Source organism: Anabrus simplex, chromosome 6, assembly GCF_040414725.1.
Source record: "Anabrus simplex isolate iqAnaSimp1 chromosome 6, ASM4041472v1, whole genome shotgun sequence".
Lineage (NCBI taxonomy): Eukaryota > Metazoa > Arthropoda > Insecta > Orthoptera > Tettigoniidae > Anabrus > Anabrus simplex.
Window position 1 is genome coordinate 321,556,576 of NC_090270.1, and position 18,970 is coordinate 321,575,545.

Sequence of the window (18,970 nt, forward strand, 5' to 3'; positions counted from 1 at the left end):
ACCAGTTGCTATGGAATGGGAGTGGGCATCTCGGACATATTCTGAGTCATGGCCCTTCTTGTGCTCAGGCGGCTAGGACTATATAATTCACCGGTGGTCCATAACCCGTTAGAGAAGAGATCCTCACTTAGACTATGTGCAAGCAGGGTAGCATCCTGCTTCATAAGTTTACCGAGCTCAGAACATTTTAAGCAAGCCTCGGACCTATGGGAGTAATGGCGTCCAACTCCCATCCGACAGGTGAGAGACTCCTTGGAAACAACTTGGCGAACGAAATGGAATTCGATGGGGAGCTATCAATATTAATGGGGCTTATGGATAAAAGAAAGTAGAACTGGCTGAGTAAGCAAAGAGGATGAATCTGGATGTGCTAGAAGTAAGTGAAATTCGGGTAAGGGGAGATAATGAGGAAGAGATAGGGGGTTATAAAGTGTACTTGATGGGTGTTAGAAAGGGTAGGGCAGAGTCTGGGGTAGCGCTCTTTATCAGGAATACCATTGTACGCAACATAGTTTCTGTTAGGAACGTAAATGAGCGAATGATGTGGGTAGATTTGTCAGTTGGAGGAATTAGGACAAGAATATTGTGTCCGTGTATTCACCATGTGAGGGTGCAGATGAGGATGAAGTTGACAAGTTTTATGAAGCATTGAGTGACATCGTGGTCAGGGTCAACAGCAAGGAGAGAATAGTGCTAATGGGCGATTTCAATGCGAAAGTTGGGAATCGAACTGAAGGACACGAAAGGGTGATTGGTAAATGTGGGGAAGATATGGAAGCTAATGGGAATGGGAAGCGTTTTCTGGACTTCAGTGCTGGTATGGGTTTAGCTGTTACGAATACATTCTTCAAGCATAAGGCTATTCACCGCTACACATGGGAGGCTAGGGGTACCAGGTCCATAATAGACTATATCTTAACCGACTTCGAATTCAGGAAATCTGTTAGGAATGTACGAGTTTTTCGCGGATTTTTGGATGATACAGACCACTATCTGATCTGTAATGAACTAAGTATCTCTAGGCCTAGGGTAGAGTAAGTGAAATCTGTCTGCAAACGAATAAGGGTAGAAAATCTCCAGGACGAGGAAATTTGACAGAAGTACATGAATATGATTAGTGAGAAGTTTCGAACAGTAGACAGTAAGCGGGTTCAGGATATAGAAAGTGAATGGGTGGCATACAGGGATGCTGTAGTAGAAACAGGAAGGGAATGCCTGGGAACAACTGTGTGTAAAGATGTGAAAAGGCGAACATCTTGGTGGAATGATGAAGTGAAAGCAGCCTGTAAACGTAAAAAGGCTTATCAGAAATGGCTCCAAACTGGGCCGAGGCAGACAGGGATTATTGAATCCAAAAAGAAGTCATGGAAAGACTTTGGTAATAACCTGGAAAGGCTAAGTCAAGCAGCAGGGAAACCTTTCTAGACAGTAATAAAGAATCTTAGGAAGGGAGGGAAAAAGAAATGAACAGTGTTTTGAGTAATTCAGGTGAACTCAAAATAGATCCCAGGGAATCACTGGAGAGGTGGAGGGAATATTTTGAACATCTTCTCAATGTAAAAGGAAATCATCCTGGTGGTGCTGCAAACAGCCAAGCTCATGGGGAGGAGGAAAATGATGTTGGTGAAATTATGCTTGAGGAAGTAGAAAGGATGGTAAATAAACTCCATTGTCATAAGGCAGCAGGAATAGATGAAATTAGACCTGAAATGGTGAAGTATAGTGGGAAGGCAGGGATGAAATGGCTTCATAGAGTAGTAAAATTAGCGTGGAGTGTTGGTAAGGTACCTTCAGATTGGACGAAAACAGTAATTGCACCTATCTATAAGCAAGGGAACAGGAAGGATGGCAACAACTATCGAGGTATCTCATTGATTAGTATACCAGGCAAAGTATTCACTGGCATCGTGGAAGGGAGGGTGCGATCAGTCGTTGAGAGGAAGTTGGATGAAAACCAGTGTGGTTTCATACCACAGAGAGGCTGCCAGGATCAGATTTTCAGTATGCGCCAGGTAATTGAAAAATGCTACGAGAGGAATAGGCAGTTGTGTTTATGTTTCGTAGATCTAGAGAAAGCATATGACAGGGTACCGAGGGAAAAGTTGTTCGCCATACTGGGGGACTATGGAATTAAAGGTAGATTATTAAAATCAATCAAAGGCATTTATGTTGACAATTGGGCTTCAGTGAGAATTGATGGTAGAATGAGTTCTTGGTTCAGGGTACTTACAGGGGTTAGACAAGGCTGTAATCTTTCACCTTCCCTGTTCGTCGTTTACGTGGATCATCTGCTGAAAGGTATAAAATGGCAGTGAGGGATTCAGTTAGGTGGAAATGTAGTAAGCTGTTTGGCCTATGCTGACGACTTGGTCTTAATGGCAGACTGTGCCGAAAGCCTGCAGTCTAATATCTTGGAACTTGAAAATAGGTGCAATGAGTATGGTATGAAAATTAGCCTCTCGAAGACTAAATTGATGTCAGTAGGTAAGAAATTCAACAGAATTGAATGTCAGATTGGTGATACAAAGCTAGAACAGGTCGATAATTTCAAGTATTTAGGTTGTGTGTTCTCCCAGGATGGTAATATAGTAAGGGAGATTGAATCAAGGTGTAGTAAAGCTAATGCAGTGAGCTCGCAGTTGCGATCAGCGGTATTCTGTAAGAAGGAAGTCAGCTCCCAGACGAAACTATCTTTACATCGGTCTGTTTTCAGACCAACTTTGCTTTACGGGAGCGACAGCTGGGTGGACTCAGGATATCTTATTCATAAGTTAGAAGTAACAGACATGAAAGTAGCAAGAATGATTGCTGGTACAAACAGGTGGTAACAATGGCAGGAGGGTACTCGGAATGAGGAGGTAAAGGCTAATTTAGGATTGAACTCGATGGATGAAGCTGTACGCATAAATCGGCTTCGGTGGTGGGGTCATGTGAGGCGAATGGAGGAGTATAGGTTACCTAGGAGATTAATGGACTCTGTTATGGAGGGTAAGAGAAGTAGAGGGAGACCAAGACGACGATGGTTAGACTCGGTTTCTATCGATTTAAAGATAAGAGGTATAGAACTAAATGAGGCCACAACACTAGTTGCAAATGGAGGATTGTGGGGACGTTTAGTAAATTCTCAGAGGCTTGCAGACTGAACGCTGAAAGGCATAACAGTCTATAATGATAATGTATGTAATGTATGTATGTTTCTTTTACCTGCTAGTGAATCTATCAACATTAGGCTGAGGTATTTGAGAACCTTCGAATACCGCCGCACTGAGCCAGGATTAAACCTGCCAACTTGGGTTCAGAAAGTCAGCGTTTTACCGTCTTATCCACTCCGCCCGGCGGATTGTCAGGCAAATCATATCAGATATTCTTTTCCTCTAATTTCTGAAGAAATTTTCATATGACCCCAACCGTAAGACATACTTATGCGAAGCAGAATACACTAGATTTCGAAAATGAAAACTTCTTGTGTCTAATAATAATAATAATAATAATAATAATAATAATCGTATGGCCTCAGCTACTGTGTGCAGACATTTCAATTTGACGCCATCTGGCTGTGTGCTCGTCAATTTCGACGTTCCGTTTTACTCTAGGTCCCCACTAGATGGCAGACCGTGTAAACCGAAACTCTCTTGGGCGTCTGTGGCTGAGATTTAATGAATTTTGTCGGGTAAACACCTAATGTGTCACCAGAGATCTTTTACATGCCGACATCGTACGGCATGGAGTGTCGAATGGACTTTGTTCCGCCCTTCAAAAATCCGACTAACTCTGCCGGGTTTGAACCCGCTATCTTGGGATCCGGAGGCCGACACTCTAAAACTGATCCACAGAGGCAGCTTTCTTGTGTCTAACCTGACCTCTGGTTAGAAACCCCTTCGCGTGTCGTGATGTGTTATACAATGAGTGGTCAAAACTCATGGGAAGACACGGAATGTGATGTTAATAACGACTTGCTCCTCCGCGAGCCCTCAAAACGGCAGCAATACGGGGAGACATTGACTCTACAAGGTGTTGGAATCGTTCTGGAGGGATCTGCACCCACACACCTTGCACTACTTCCCACAATTGGTCTTGTGTAGTGGGTGCGGGGCTCATGGAGCGTACACCAGCATCAACATCATCCTATAAATGCTCAATTGTATTAAGACTGGTGAATCTGGAGGGCCACTCCATGGTCTAACTTCACTGGAGTGCTCCTCCAACCAACTGCGTACCGCCACAGAGCAGGGACATGGCGCATTCTCCTTCTGAAATATGGTACTCTAGGGCTTGAACAGGATACAGAAGGTCTCAAAGAATGTCCACATAACGTGAACCTGTCAGCGCTCCCTGCAGCCGGACAATGGGGCCTAATTGCGACCATGAGAATGCCGCCGAGACCAGAACTGAGCCACCTCCCCCCTGGACACAACTTGTTGACACACGGGATCCGTAGATTCAGGAGACATACGCCCCGCTCTCACGCGCTCATCAGCTCGATACAACTGGAACTGGGATTCAGCAGTCCTTACCACACGCCGCCATAGTTCCATGGTCCATTGCCGATGTTCGCTGGCCCATGAGCTCTGTGTCGCAGTGTCAGCAAAGGGAACAAGTTTGTCGCAGGCTGATGAATCATTATGCGGCGCAGTTGGCTCCTTACAATCCTGGCCCCCAGTATTCAACTGGGCGGTGATCTGACTCACAGTAGCCCGTCAATCGCCAGTATGGTTCTGCGGAGGCGACGTGATGACCGTTCGTTAAACGCCTGTGGTCTTCCTGTGCGGCGTTTATGCGGTGGTAACATTCTGTCTGCGATATTGAAGATTCACCCTCGACACTGTTTGTCTCGGAAATCCGAATTTGCGTGTGATCTTCGCAATGCTATGACGCATGCGCCGTGGACTGATGATCATCCCACGGTTAAGTCACATCGTGCTGCCATCTTCACGACAGTGGTGTCTGTGACAGACTGCTCAGCTACGTCGCAGCTGTCCACAACGCTCAGCTTTCATACACGGCACATTTTCTAATAGCACATCCATTCCCGTAACTTTCCACTCAGTGTGTGTTACTGTTGTTGCTGTATGGTGTCGAACGATGGACCTTAAAGGTCTTGAAAACCAATAGACTGCGGGCTTTTGAAATTTGAACATACCGCAGAATGGCCAAGATCTCAGGTGTAGAGCACGTTATCAATGGAGAAGTACCGGAAAATTACGAGAAGTGTTAACGTGGGAAAAGCAGCCTATTTCTGTCATATTTTCCAAATTGAAAATTAGAGAGTAATAAACCTTCTTATACGGTGTGGTAGGAAACAAAGTGAACTGGGTATATGAGCAATAGAGTGTTATATTTTCGCTATTTGCTTTACGTCGCACCGACACAGATAGGTCTTATGGTGACGATGGGACAGGAAAGGCCTAGGAATGGGAAGGAAATGGCCGTGGCCTTAATTAAGGTACAGCCCCAGCATTTGCCTGGTGTGAAAATAGGAAACCACGGAAAACCATATTCAGGGCTGCCGACAGAGGGACTCGAACCCACTATCTCCCGGATGCGAGCTCACAGCTGCGCGCTCCTAATCGCACGACCAACACGTCCGGTAATAGAGTGTTCATCAGTGTGGAGAATTACATAGGGAGATTTGGTCTATGGCTCGCAGAGAGTTTAGTAGCCTATTATATTTTTGTCACGGTATTGTTCATACTGGCGTACACATTCACAAAGTTTCTTCTGACATACTAGATATTTCAAGGCTGCCGACAATGCGGTTTGAGCACACTAGCTTCGTCACCCAAACCACTCATTTATAACCATTTATTGCGGCTTCTTTATCTGTCTCAATTTTTTGGAACTCAATCAGAGTGCAATATAAGTTAGGATGTTGCTTACCTATAGGTACAGTATTTGGAAGCGGTAATGAAATTCCGCAGAAATATTATTATATCTGCTCTGTATTTTCGTTTCAACTATGAGGAAAACAGAACATAAGGAAATAAATAATTAGGAACAATGTGTTACGAAAACTTAATTCTGGGAAAATTGGTTGTAATGAGATTATTACGCATATGTTTGTTCAGTTCGTATTATTATTATTCTGATGCATTATCCTCACGAAAATATGCAACTGTCATGGAGTAATTTATTAATTCCACTTTGCGGTTCGCCTAACGGGATTGCCGTATCGTGGATTTTGAATTACTGCGTAGGATTCGCGCCCAGAAATGTAATATACATTCATATCCACACTTCCCTTCTATCTCACCTTAATTGTCAGTAAATATTTTTAAATATCTCATTAAAACCCAAGAACAGGTTCAGTGTATGTACACTCACATGAAAGTCTTGCGCGTTAAATGATGCGTGGTGGAATCCTAATGAACGGAGGATGGTTGACGGTCCACGTAACAAAGCAAGATTTTGTTCAAAGCTGCATATGAGAGAATATGATTAAGAACCATAAGTAAACAGTTGAAACAGTTGATTAAGAGAAGAAAAGCGCAGTAATATCATCACATTACCCGATATGCAAAGGATGTTGCTTTAAAAGGAGCTATCCTTTGATATACAACAATGAAGAATGATTCCCCAGAAGGCTTGTTTGTTATCCGCTGAAATTCGAATCTGATTTCTTTCCGTATTATCTCATTATTTGAACAAATTAGATACCTGTCGAGGAGAAGGAGTAATGAAACATGAAATTAGAACCAAGCCAGCGAATGAATGAAACAAAATGTAAATTTGTTCTGCGGGCCATCAACCAGCCACCGTTCATTAGAATTCCGTAACGCATGAGCGGTCCGTATAATCACATTCCAAATAATTGAGAGAATACGAGAAAAGGCAGCTCATTAGAATTACACACACCTAATCAGTATTCCTTTTTATAAAGATAATTTCGTAACATTAAAGCTCTCCATTTACTAATTATTAAAACACATACAACACTATAATATACTTGTAAAGAAAACACCCGCTAATAAACAAAGAGTGACATGTTTCGTTCTACATGAACATCCTCAGATTCTATCAAATCACTTTAAATCATGCGTATAGATGTACACTATTGTTAATGTAGCGTAAACTTGTCAATGATTCTTAATTGGTGATGTTATAAACAAACGAAACAAATTATAATTGTAGAAGTTCCGATACAGTATATGGTGAGAAAGTCAAGTTTTTCCATGAATCTTCTTTGGATTGATTCGTGCATGGACTCCCCTTCATTAGCCCAAATAACCAGAAATTTACTGTAGGCACATTGAGACGGGAATAAATATAAAGTAAAGAGTAGGTTAGGTTATTCAACTTCTGTTATATTTATCTCGAATTAACATATTTTATGTATGTCAGGCTTTATTTATTTATTTATTTATTTATTTATTTATTTATTTATTTATTTATTTATTTATTTATTTATTTATTTATTTATTTATTTATTTATTTATTTATTTATTTATTTATTTATTTATTTATTTATTTATTTATTTATTTATTACGTTACAACCTCTTAGGTTCACGAGTGACTCGTCCAGTGTGCGTTCGTTCTTCCTAATGCCTCTTTATTATATTGTTCCTCCTGTTTCTTTCTACTTACGTGATCAGAATCTAGATCAATATGTCGGTTCATTTGTGTTATTTCACCAGTCTCTCCTATCTACATCTATCCTGTGCTCTCGTCTGTGCATTTTGTTTTCCATTATGCCAAATGTCTTCCGATATTGTCTGATTTCCTTTCATCCAGTCATTTCTCGTTAAGCATGTCACGTTTCATATCTTGTTAGTCAACATGTTTTCATTCATCCTTATAAGATGTTATACGAATCTCGACCTTCTCTTCCGTATCAAGCTCAAAATTGGTTCTGCGCTTTCTTATAGTTCCAATACCGATCAGTGAACCTAAAATTCACCTTGATTGTTGGTGTCACATATACCAATCAAGATCTTCCTTTCCTCCTTCTTCAGTCGCACATTAGCTCCCAGGACCAATGTCGGCATCTCTGTTGCGTATAATGCAGCGTTCCTGATGAGCGACTTATCTGTCGGTCCATTTTTATTCTTCCTCTAGTCTCTCGTATCTACACTTACCCTGTAATCTCGTCTGTGGATTTCTTTCCATTATGCCAAATGTTTTCCAATCTCGCCTGATTCCTTTCATCCAGTTAAGCATGTTTCTTGAAGCGTGTAAGTTTTTTCAGAATTTTCTCGGCAAAGAAACGTAGAAAGCCTAATTTAACAATAAATCAAAAATTGGTAGTTACAGTAAAACAAGAAAATTTCGAGAAGAGAAAGTCGGATGCCAATTTTCCATAAGTTGTGTTGCCCGCCTATCATAGTTTCTGCATTGTACTGTAGTTTGCCTATTATGTTCTCACCCTGGTAGCGGAAGATGTTGTAACACTTGGCCTTCTGTCTTCCAGTCGATCTCTGCAGACAGGACTTGGTCTGATTGTACGCCATCTTCAGGCCAACCTTCGCCGCAGTCTCTGCTAGGTTTGCCTGTGCTGTCTCCGTGGTAACGTTCATAACATTAATCTTCTATATACACACGTGGTAATGTGAACTACGGGTGTTGTAAATAGAGGCAACATTGTCCGAACACTCGCAGATGATCGGGCATGCGCAAATAGGATATGGGAGCGGTCAGCTGGCGCTGTTGATGTGTAGTGTGCATTTCATGGGCAGCCTCTTGGGAGTTTTGTTGCTGTGTGGCGTTGAAGTGAAGAGTGTCCATGTTACTGCTCTAAAGCGTGTTTGCACAAGACACGAACCTACAAGCGTCAATCGAATGGACGGCGTTACCCACGTTTACCACATCCACAGAGATTTCGACAGGAACGCAGTCGGGTGAAGCGTATGCAGATTGTGGCATACGGCAACGAGGTTGTTATTCTTGCGCATCCTGAGCTTAAGGGGCAAATCGTCAACAGTGACTACTATAACCGATTTCTGGAGCGACATCTGCGTCCGGCTATGTGGTTCAAACGTCCACGTTAATTGCAAGACGATCGCCCTACGGTGTTGCATGATAACGCACGTTGTCATGCCGCAAAGCATATGAAACCCTTATTGCAAGGTGGCATTTGGAGATCTTGGAACACCCTCCGTACTCACCAGACATGAGTCCTTGTGACTTCGACCTCTTTCCGAAGTTCAACGAACCCATAAGAGGCCACCGATTTCCTGACGTGGCAGACGTACTCCGCGAAATAGAGCGTCACGTCGCTGTCATCAACAGAGAACGCCTTCCCAACGGTCCTCGACGTCTTCCCGATATTTGACAAAAGTTAACAGACTTTGCGAATGACTACATTGAAGGAAAGAATTGCAATTGTACTTTTTAGTTCATTAAATACCTAAAGTACCTATAATTCTATCAATATAGTTACTAATGTACTTACCGAGCTCGATAGCTGCAGTCGCTTAAGTGCGGCCAGTATCTAGTAATCGGGAGATAGTGGGTTCCAGCCCCACTGTTGGCAGCCCTGAAGATGGTTTTGCGTGGTTTCCCATTTTCACACCAGGCAAATGCCGGAGCTGTACCTTAATTAAGGTCACTGCCGCTTACTTCCACTTCCTAGGCCTTCCCTAGTCCATCGTAGCCATAAGACATATCTGTGTCGATGCGACGTAAAGCAAATAGCAAAAAAATCCTAATTTATGTACAGCCCTCGTATACACCGACTCATTTTGCTATGGTAGGCGGCTGACGTTTGCAGCTCTGCTAACATAGACGTGCAGCTGTGAAAGTCTACACATTGAGCAGCACTTGGGCGGCCGTGCTATACGGAGGACATAATGCCCAATACTATATATTCTGAGGGAAATGTCAAGTGGAAATCAAACTCAAGCATTAAGGAAGGCTCTGCTTCGTAATGATGGTTGTTAAAGATCCTCCCAGTCTTTCCTTAGTGATAAATGAAGGCCAGTTTCTTGAAATGCATCTATATACTCTTCCCTTAGACTGCCGCCAAAGGAAATTGAATCACAAAGAACAACTGTCAGTTTGGAATATTGATGACATTTACTTAAAAGTCGCTTAATGTTCAAGCAATTCTGGCATTTCAATAGATTACATCTGTGTGAGAGTTTCCTCGGTCTAGCACTATTGACGTTTAATCTCCCTGCAGCCTCATATCTGGTGAGGCAGCAGCTGTCTATGGCACTGATTGTCACTTTAATGTTCGAGTTTCTCGTGCTGTTGCTTTGGAGAAAGTTCGAAGTCTGACGCAGTAGCGATGAATAGAAAAGCGTTCAATTAGTTGTTTGGACTACAGTTTGATTATCCTTGGAAGTTTTAAGTTCTTATACCTTTAATCTCTTTGGAACATCGTAGTTATCAACCCCATACATTTAATAAAATAATACTGCTTTGATTAGACGTCGTTATCTAAGTGTTGCGAGATCGAATCACATCTTAAAGAACTTATCCCCAGTAGTTGAAAATATGTAAGATATTGACTGTATTATTATTATTATTATTATTATTATTATTATTATTATTATTATTATTATTATTATTATTATTATTATTATTATTATTAGCCATGCTCATGGTATAGAAGTTAAGTTCCTTCCTCTTACCAAAGACCACAGTTCGGTTCCCGAGCAATCTGAGGGTTTTACTTCTGGACTGAAGCCTGAAATGGAGTTCACCGAACCTCGTGAGACCAGCTGAGAAGCTATCTGGTACGAAAAACAGCGGACGCGGTCGTAGAAGCCAAGCAATAGGACTGAGCAAGACGACACTCTGACCACGTACTCTCCAATACCAGCAGCCTATCTGACTGGGTACCAGTTGTTTAGCAGGCTAGGATTCTTAATTGTAGCCTATAGGCGTCTTGAGTTTATTATTATTATTATTATTATTATTATTATTATTATTATTATTATTATTATTATTATTATTATCCGAGTCTTTGGCTGAATGGTCAGCGTCGAAGCCTTCGGTTCAGGGGGGTCACAATTTCGATTCCCGGCCAGATCGAGGATTTTAATTGCGTATGATTAATTCTTCTGGGTCGGAGACTGGGTGTTTGTGTTTGTCCCAATATTTTCCTCTTCATATTCAGACTAGAAGCTACTAACCACCACATAAACATACAATAGAGATTACATCCCTCCATTAATGGTTTTCATCAGGAAAGGCAACAAGCTGCAAAACAATACCAAATCCTCATGTCCGGCACAGTTCGCACCCGTGACTTTACGGGTGAGGGAAAAGTGGACGATTTATTCTTCTTCTTCTTCTTCTTCTTCTTCTTCTTCTTCTTCTTCTTCTTATTATTATTATATTATTATTATTATTATTATTATTATTATTATTATTATTATTATTATTATTATTATTATTATTATTATTATTATACACCAATTCATTTCAGCTGTGTGTTGGAGAAGGTTATACGGGAATGGGAAAAGAACTGTTCAGAAAACGATTACTTAACCAAATATACATTGGAGAATCAAAAAGTGGTGTCATGATTAATTGCCTTGCATACGCTGACGACCTTGCACTGCTATCTAGGAATACTGACGCAGTAATGAAACAGCTGAATGTATTAAAACTTCAAGCAGAGAAGGCCGGACTACACATTTCTTTAGAAAAAACTAAATATATAACAAATATCAAAATACCCCTCGGTACCTGAAGACAGAACACGATAAAATAGAAAGAGTTGGTAGCTTTAAGTACTTGGATGAAATAGTGCAATTGAAAACTAATGAGAGAGAAGCAAACAACACCAGACGGGAGAAAATGGCTGCGGCTTTTCGTAGGACATACCCTATATACAAGAAGAAAAAATCTCCAGACTAGCTAAACTAAGGCACTACAATACCGTGATTAAAATGGAATATCTGTACTCCAGTGAATGCCTCCAAATGACGGAAAGCGGGACTGAGAAGAGCTGAGAAATTCGAAAGAAAGATCCTTCGCCAAATAATGGGTCCAAAGATTGTGGATGGACAGTATAGGTTGTTACAAAGAAGTGAAGAACTTTAGCGTGATAATGAAAGACTAACTGAGTCCATGAGAAAACGGAAACTTAAATTCTATGGGCATTTATTTAGAATGGATGAGAAGAGACTGACGAAAAGAATTTTAAAAATACTAGACAGCAGACCGAAATTGTCGGACAAATGGTTCAGGGAGGTCAGAAAGTATATCAAACAGGTGGGACTAAATTCAGAAGACATCTCAAACCGAACAAAGTTTAGGTCAGCGATCGACAAGTTCCAGAGATTCCATGACGAATCAAAATTTAACCGTGGGTGGACGGAAGAAAGAAGACAGGCTGCCAGAGAAAGGATGATAAAGTTTTGGGCTGTTAAGAAGGCTTCCAGAAACATGTGACTCTTACCTAACGTGGTCTCTAATGGCCGATAACGAATATATATATATATTGCACCCTGGTGGGGGGTGTGATAAGCGTCATGCAATTGTAATTATGATGAATTATTGAGGAATATATATTTCATGTTCAGAATAAATAGTATCTTACTGTACATACAGTAAGAACAGGCCAGGCCTAGATGGCAGGTTTCACCATACCACAGAATGTTGTCTCCAGTGAGATTAACAAACACAATGAGGGACAGAATTAGGTTTCTCAGAACTTGGGACAACGAAGGAAAGAGAGAGGGTAACTTGTTGCCAAAGTTTTCATAGCCCCGGGCAGTCTTGGTAGTAGCAACAGCGCAGGGAGCCGGGTGCAAATTTCTGAGAAATGATGGCGAGGTATCTCCATGTAACTAGCGGAATTTGAACACGGGGTTGGCACTGGAAGAAAAAAATATGAGCCTTCCCGGTCACGTGGTTAAGGTGGACCAATGGAAAAATTCACTTGACAAAAAGCAAGGCGACAACTTCGTATTGTAAGAAGCACTAGCGAGGCTAACTCCGTGGATTGAACTGATAGAAGGAAGTGGAGTATCGATTCAGAATAAAGTGGAATTTAGGAGCCTTACTATACCATAAAACTTAGAAAAAGTTAATAATTACGGGAGATTGCATGGTGAAATTCTGAGAATTCATGGACGCTATTCGTTGATTGGCTGAAGGCAAAGGACGCCACAATAGAGCGCGAAATCCCGAGCCGGGATACGGCAGCTAAATTCGCGAATATATCCATTACCAGCGAACGATAATAGTTGAGAATTGGTATAGAGTATTTGAGAACATAATTACATCATTGGATCATATATTTAAGCCACGGGCCAAACCGCAAACTGTCGTATGAAGATATCGGGACTGTGCGTTCCAAGATGACCTCCGTTGAACTCGGAAGAGAGGGGATACAAGTATAAATATGAGGTCGTATACTAGGACTAGAGAGTACTTCTGATAAAGTGTTCGGGCGGTCACCACGCCAGTGGTGTGCAAGTACTTCTGATATAGCGTTCGAGCCGTGACTACGCCAGGGGTGCGAGTGTGTACTTACTCAAAGTAGAGTTCGAAGTATTATATTGTTACATAGTACAGTGATTCATGACGTGATGTAGCTCATATTACGGTCTTGAGCAGTCTACTAGTATGAAGTGTTTCAAATAGACAGGACTCAGTAAAGCATAACTTACGGAGTGTGAGATTCTACCAACAGATTCGGAAGTGCGTTACATGAGAACGGTCACGAGTGTTTATGTTACCTAGTAAACAGTCGATTCTAAATTGATACCTGGTCAGCTACACGAGCGTGAGACGGGAAATTCAAGTGCGCGTACGGGCCGTTGAAAAGGGAAACCCGAGGTATCCCATGTTCCTAGTGTCCGGGAAAGGAATGAAGAATGTAAATCTACATTAAGTGGGCTAGATACAAGGCCGAGAGTGTAAAATTTATGAATAGAATTTAGGGTGGAAATTATTCCAAAGTGCAACAGCTAATTTATTTGTTTTTATTCAAAATGTGTAAAGTTGAAAAGGGTCAAGGATTAATTCTTCAAGCTGGCATGAATACCAGTGGAATGCATTGCTAAAAACCGGAGGGGCTATGGCTTCTCGTCCGGTTTTAGCAGACTACAATGGCAGAGTTGAGTACCTTTTAATGTATTTATAGATTGCTATCGTTAGGGGGAGGAAATCATATTCATTTATCATGGTAACTTGATTGTGAAACGAGCCGTCTACGGCTCGTATAAATTCAAAGATAGATAGACAAAGGGACAAATTAATATGTAGATTAGATCAAGCACTCATCATAATTTTGATTATTAAATAGAGCATAGTAGGGTTGAGTTGTTCATTCAAGTGCTTGAGTTGTTTGATATAATATGGAGCACGTTTCACGTAAAGATAATGTAAATATTCATTTCGGAGTGCTTCCAAAGTGTTTTTCCGTTATCGGAATTTTTATAGATATTAAGGCATGTTGTTAAGATAATCCAGAGGTAGGATTGCCAAGTGATTTAAATTGTTGTGGGACGGAATGAAGTCCATTGATTTGTTTGTAAATATCGCGAAGTTCGCCAGTGGACAAAATAATAATAATCTGTACAAGTGTCGTAGTACATTAAAATTTGGTAATGTGTAAAGGCGTGTTTAATAATAATCTTTGAGAATAAAGGCACGGGCCTAGTTGGATAAAATGATTGCAAATTAAAGTAATTTAAATGTGGAGATCACATGTGCCGTGAATAATTCTAATTTGTGCAGTGAATCCGGTTTTAACACTAATTGTTGATTTAACGTTTTTGGACTCCATAATAATCATAAATAAATTTGGTAGAAACGAGATAGGCACTTTTATAATATGGTCACGCTATGTTTGAGGTCCAGAGGGATTTGAGCCAAAAGTTGAGTTTTGGAGTTTTGTGGGACAGAAATCCGGCCCGAAATGAAAGTGAATTGTACTGATGTTGATGAAGAAATAGATGGATCATAAGGCCCACATAGAGGTGGTATTTATATACCGGTGTATTGAGTGGCAGAATAGAGTCCACACACCGAGGGTTAATTTGTGAAAATGTTTTGAAGAGTTCCAATGGATAAATGGACTTCAAAATGGAAAAGGAAGGAATAATTTAACACTTGCAGAGATTGGAGGTATTTGCCCAACTGCGAGGTGTTATGGGATTTGAGAATTGTCTTAGGAGCATATGGTCTCCATGAATTAACGGCAGTACGAAAATAAGGTTGCGGGTTCGAAAACTATTATGTCCCGACCGATGTGAATTCGGATCTTGGTGATTTCTGTTTGGGAGAGAACGTATGTGACTAAATTATAAAGATGGGGAATAAAAATAAAGATTCTCGAAATATTATTATTAATAATAATAATAATAATAATAATAATAATAATAATAATAATATTCCAAGTAAATCATATCTGGATTGATTAGTGCCAAAATAAATAGGAATTGTAAAAGGGGTTATGCGTTAAACATATTGAGAGTGGACTACCGTATAACAGGCGAAATTAAATTTTTTTAAATGAATAATAATAATAAATATAAAGAAAAACTACTTTTTGAAGAAGAAGAAGAAGAAGAATTTACTTTTTTTTAATTTTGGACATAATAATGATGTTGGGAGTTGAAATGAAAATTTTGAGATTTTTAACTAATAATAATAAAAATGAGAATATTTGAAGAAGGAGAAGAAGAATAATCAACGAAGGTACTTTTATTTATTTCAGATGAAAATAAATAAAATCGCGAAAAGTTGAAATATTAGTCCGAGGATGATTATGGGTTACGATAATCATGATCTTCACAAAACATAATGATAATAATAATAATAATAATAATAATAATAATAATAATAATAATAATAATAATAATAATAATAATAATAATAATAATAATAATAATAATAATATTTAATAAAATATTTTTTTTATTTTTCTTATTATTTCGGATGATGATGAGGGATGATACTAGGGAAGTCAGCTGGCGAATTAACGTAATGATGTCAATTGGTTGTAAATAATAAGTTAAGTTAATATGTGTAAAATGAAGGCAAATCCCTACATCTGGACCATTAGGTTAGAGTCCCTTTGTCGTATTCCTTCAACTAACGATTAGCATATCTTGGTTAGGAACCCGGGGAGAGTTTGTAGTTTCCCGGGTTGGTCTCATCTCAATTAAAGTGGAGGCGATAACATGGTCCATGTGATCGCGCCTACTTAGCCAGCAGGTATTTGGTCATGATCAAATATGGTCATGGTGTTAACGAAGGTAAATCTGATACCTTCAGATATCAACGGTTCTACCACCAAAATGGAAGGGTGGTCAAAAGTGACAAATATTATGTAATCAATTTCAGGAATAATTTGCCAAATTACCGGCAAATCAAGGGTCAACAGATTTTGATTGTGTGTAAAATTTCATTTGTTTACTTAAATAAATGCTCCTTTAGCATTTGCAAGGAAACAGTTCCAGGTTCTTGTTCTTGCAGAATAGTAAACCCTTGGTGACCGTTTAAATATCCGTCCCCATTCCTAGGACGGAGCCTTCATGATTTCCCTTTGATCTGAATATATATAATTTGTGTGTTTTATGATGAGCCTTAAAGTTAAAGATTAGAGTGTCCCGTTCAACCCTGTAGTACTGATTGGATGGCGCCCTTACATTTAGTTTGAGATCTTATATCTCAAAATATTTTTTTTATTGAGTATTAGTTGCGATGGATTCGGACCGTAACACTCCCTGAGATAAATGCTGGTTGGAACTCAGGCTTTGAGCGGGTACAATATATATATATATATAATTATATGGCGCGTGTTAGCGTACTACGAGTATTCAGCCAAGCTCTGCATTTGGAATATGAGTCGTTTCGAGCCTCATCGTTGGCTGTCCTGAGAACTGTTTACTGTAGTTTCCCATTTTCACTTCCGTCAAGAGAGTTGCTATTCATAGGCCACAGTCGATTCCTTCCACCTCCGTACCTAATTTCGTCCACCCTCATTTATTTCATCTGCATTTGCTCCGGATAAAAAAGCCATAAATCTCATCGCACCTCAAACTCATTAATATTGTATCTTGAGGAGGAGAGAAACATATCTGGTCGCCAGTTCGCTGTTACTCTCTTACCACCACCCGGGGGTCACGTGTAGAGTAGTTTGGGGTTAAGCCTACGTTCGTGAGCAATCTGGACATTGTAATTCTTTTTTCCAAAATCATGTATGTATGTATTGTACCTGTAAAGCTATAAACCGCGTACTTGACCCGACACCAGTGGTGGTGATATATTATTATTATTATTATTATTATTATTATTATTATTATTATTATTATTATTATTATTATTATTATTATTATTATTATTATTATTAAGGACGTATTACATACCTCCACATAGTGTTAGAGTCAGAAAAGCTATCCAGCTGTAAAACTGGATCAAGTCTACACACTGTATCTACTTCAATTAATTGGGAAAAGAAGCAGAAAGAAGAGATGTGCTGAATTAAGCTCGGTGAGTTAGCAGCTAGCTCTTTACCGACATGGCCGAGGTTCGAATCCTGGTTTGACACGACCACCTGAAAATGAACGTGGCTGCAGGAATATCCGAATTCACGGGGAGGACTCATTAAATAAAGATATATTTTCAGCCCACACACCATGACTAAGGAAAACTAGGATTATGAGAAACTGAACAATGAACTTTGTATTAATTTCCATAGCTGCATGATCCATATAACTGATTTGTGAAATGTCGTTTGAAAGTGATTGTCTTGCAGAAGTGGTAAGGGCGTAGATAGATTACCTGATAGGAAGAACTTGGGTTCGATTCTACGCCAGGTAGTCGAAAAATTTTGAAACGAAATAACCTATCCACTTTTGGAGATGCATATAGCTCAGACTACACGGCAAATGTGTACCAGATTAATCCTTATAGCCTAAGGCCACTGGCAGTAGAGCTAAGTATTCTACCCTACTTAGTACTGAGGTTATGGTAAGTGTAAGCCTTTATTTTCCACTTCTCCAAGGGTCTCCATTCCCAGTGACAGAGATGACTCTTGTTTTGTTTTTGTTTTGTATTTGTTTTGGTTTTGTTTTGCACTTGTGGAAACTAAGTTCCAGGCTGGTCGTACGGAATACATCGCACAAATCGAGAACTTATTCTATAGGCATCACATTATGAGATGAAATCTTACAAAACAATTTAAAACATTCATCGCTTATCCCATCACTAGAACCATCAGATAAATTACCAGACCACAGATTGAAAATTAAAAGGTACCCTAGATTACGAAAAGGATTCAGAATTTATTTCTGTGGAAGTTTTATCAAGAATACTCCAAACAAACATAATTTAAACTACTGTACTAATATTAGCTCAAAACCATTCTTCCTGATATATAATATGTATACAAATATCGCAATCGCATATACGAAAGATGATCGCTAATATGTCCCTGGTGTCAAATAGGAAGGAACACAATGACAGAAGCAAGTATTGAGAACTTTAACATTAACGAACTAAGCATTGTACCGTAGAATCCAATTTACATTTTTTTCCAAATAGAGTGATAAACTTCTTATACTGAAAATGAAAACCTGCAACCTGCTTTCCAGTCATTTACCGGGTTAGGAACGGTATGCATGAAGCCCCCATCTTGCGGCGAGGATATGAATTGTGCCGGCTACCCAGGCCTGTCGCACTCCTCTGGGGCAATGATTAATGAATGACAGATGAAATGAAGTAATATTGGAGAGTATTGCTGGAATGAAAGATGACGGGGAAAACTGGAGTAACCGGCGAAAAATCAGTCTCGCCTCCGCTTTGTACAAATCTCACATGGAGTGACCGGGATTTGAACCACGGAACCCAGCGGTGAGAGTGCGACGCGCTACCGCCTGAGCCACGGAGGCTTGAAACTTCTTATACTACTACTATCAATAAGTTAATGGACTGGTGCCTAGTGTGTAGGCAATACGGCGTACACTCTTGAACTACAGTCAGTAACTTCTTGGACTGTGCCTACAGTGTAGGTAACACAGTGTACACCTATGTACGTACTAGTCAATATGTTCGTGGACTGGCGCT

General features: G+C 40.0%; 1 protein-coding gene across 1 annotated transcript in view; it reads left to right on the forward strand.

Annotated features, from left to right (window-relative positions):
- Positions 1 to 18,970, forward strand: part of Ca-alpha1T (Ca[2+]-channel protein alpha[[1]] subunit T) — a 614,336-nt gene that overhangs the window by 23,171 nt on the left and 572,195 nt on the right. The window lies entirely within an intron of this gene.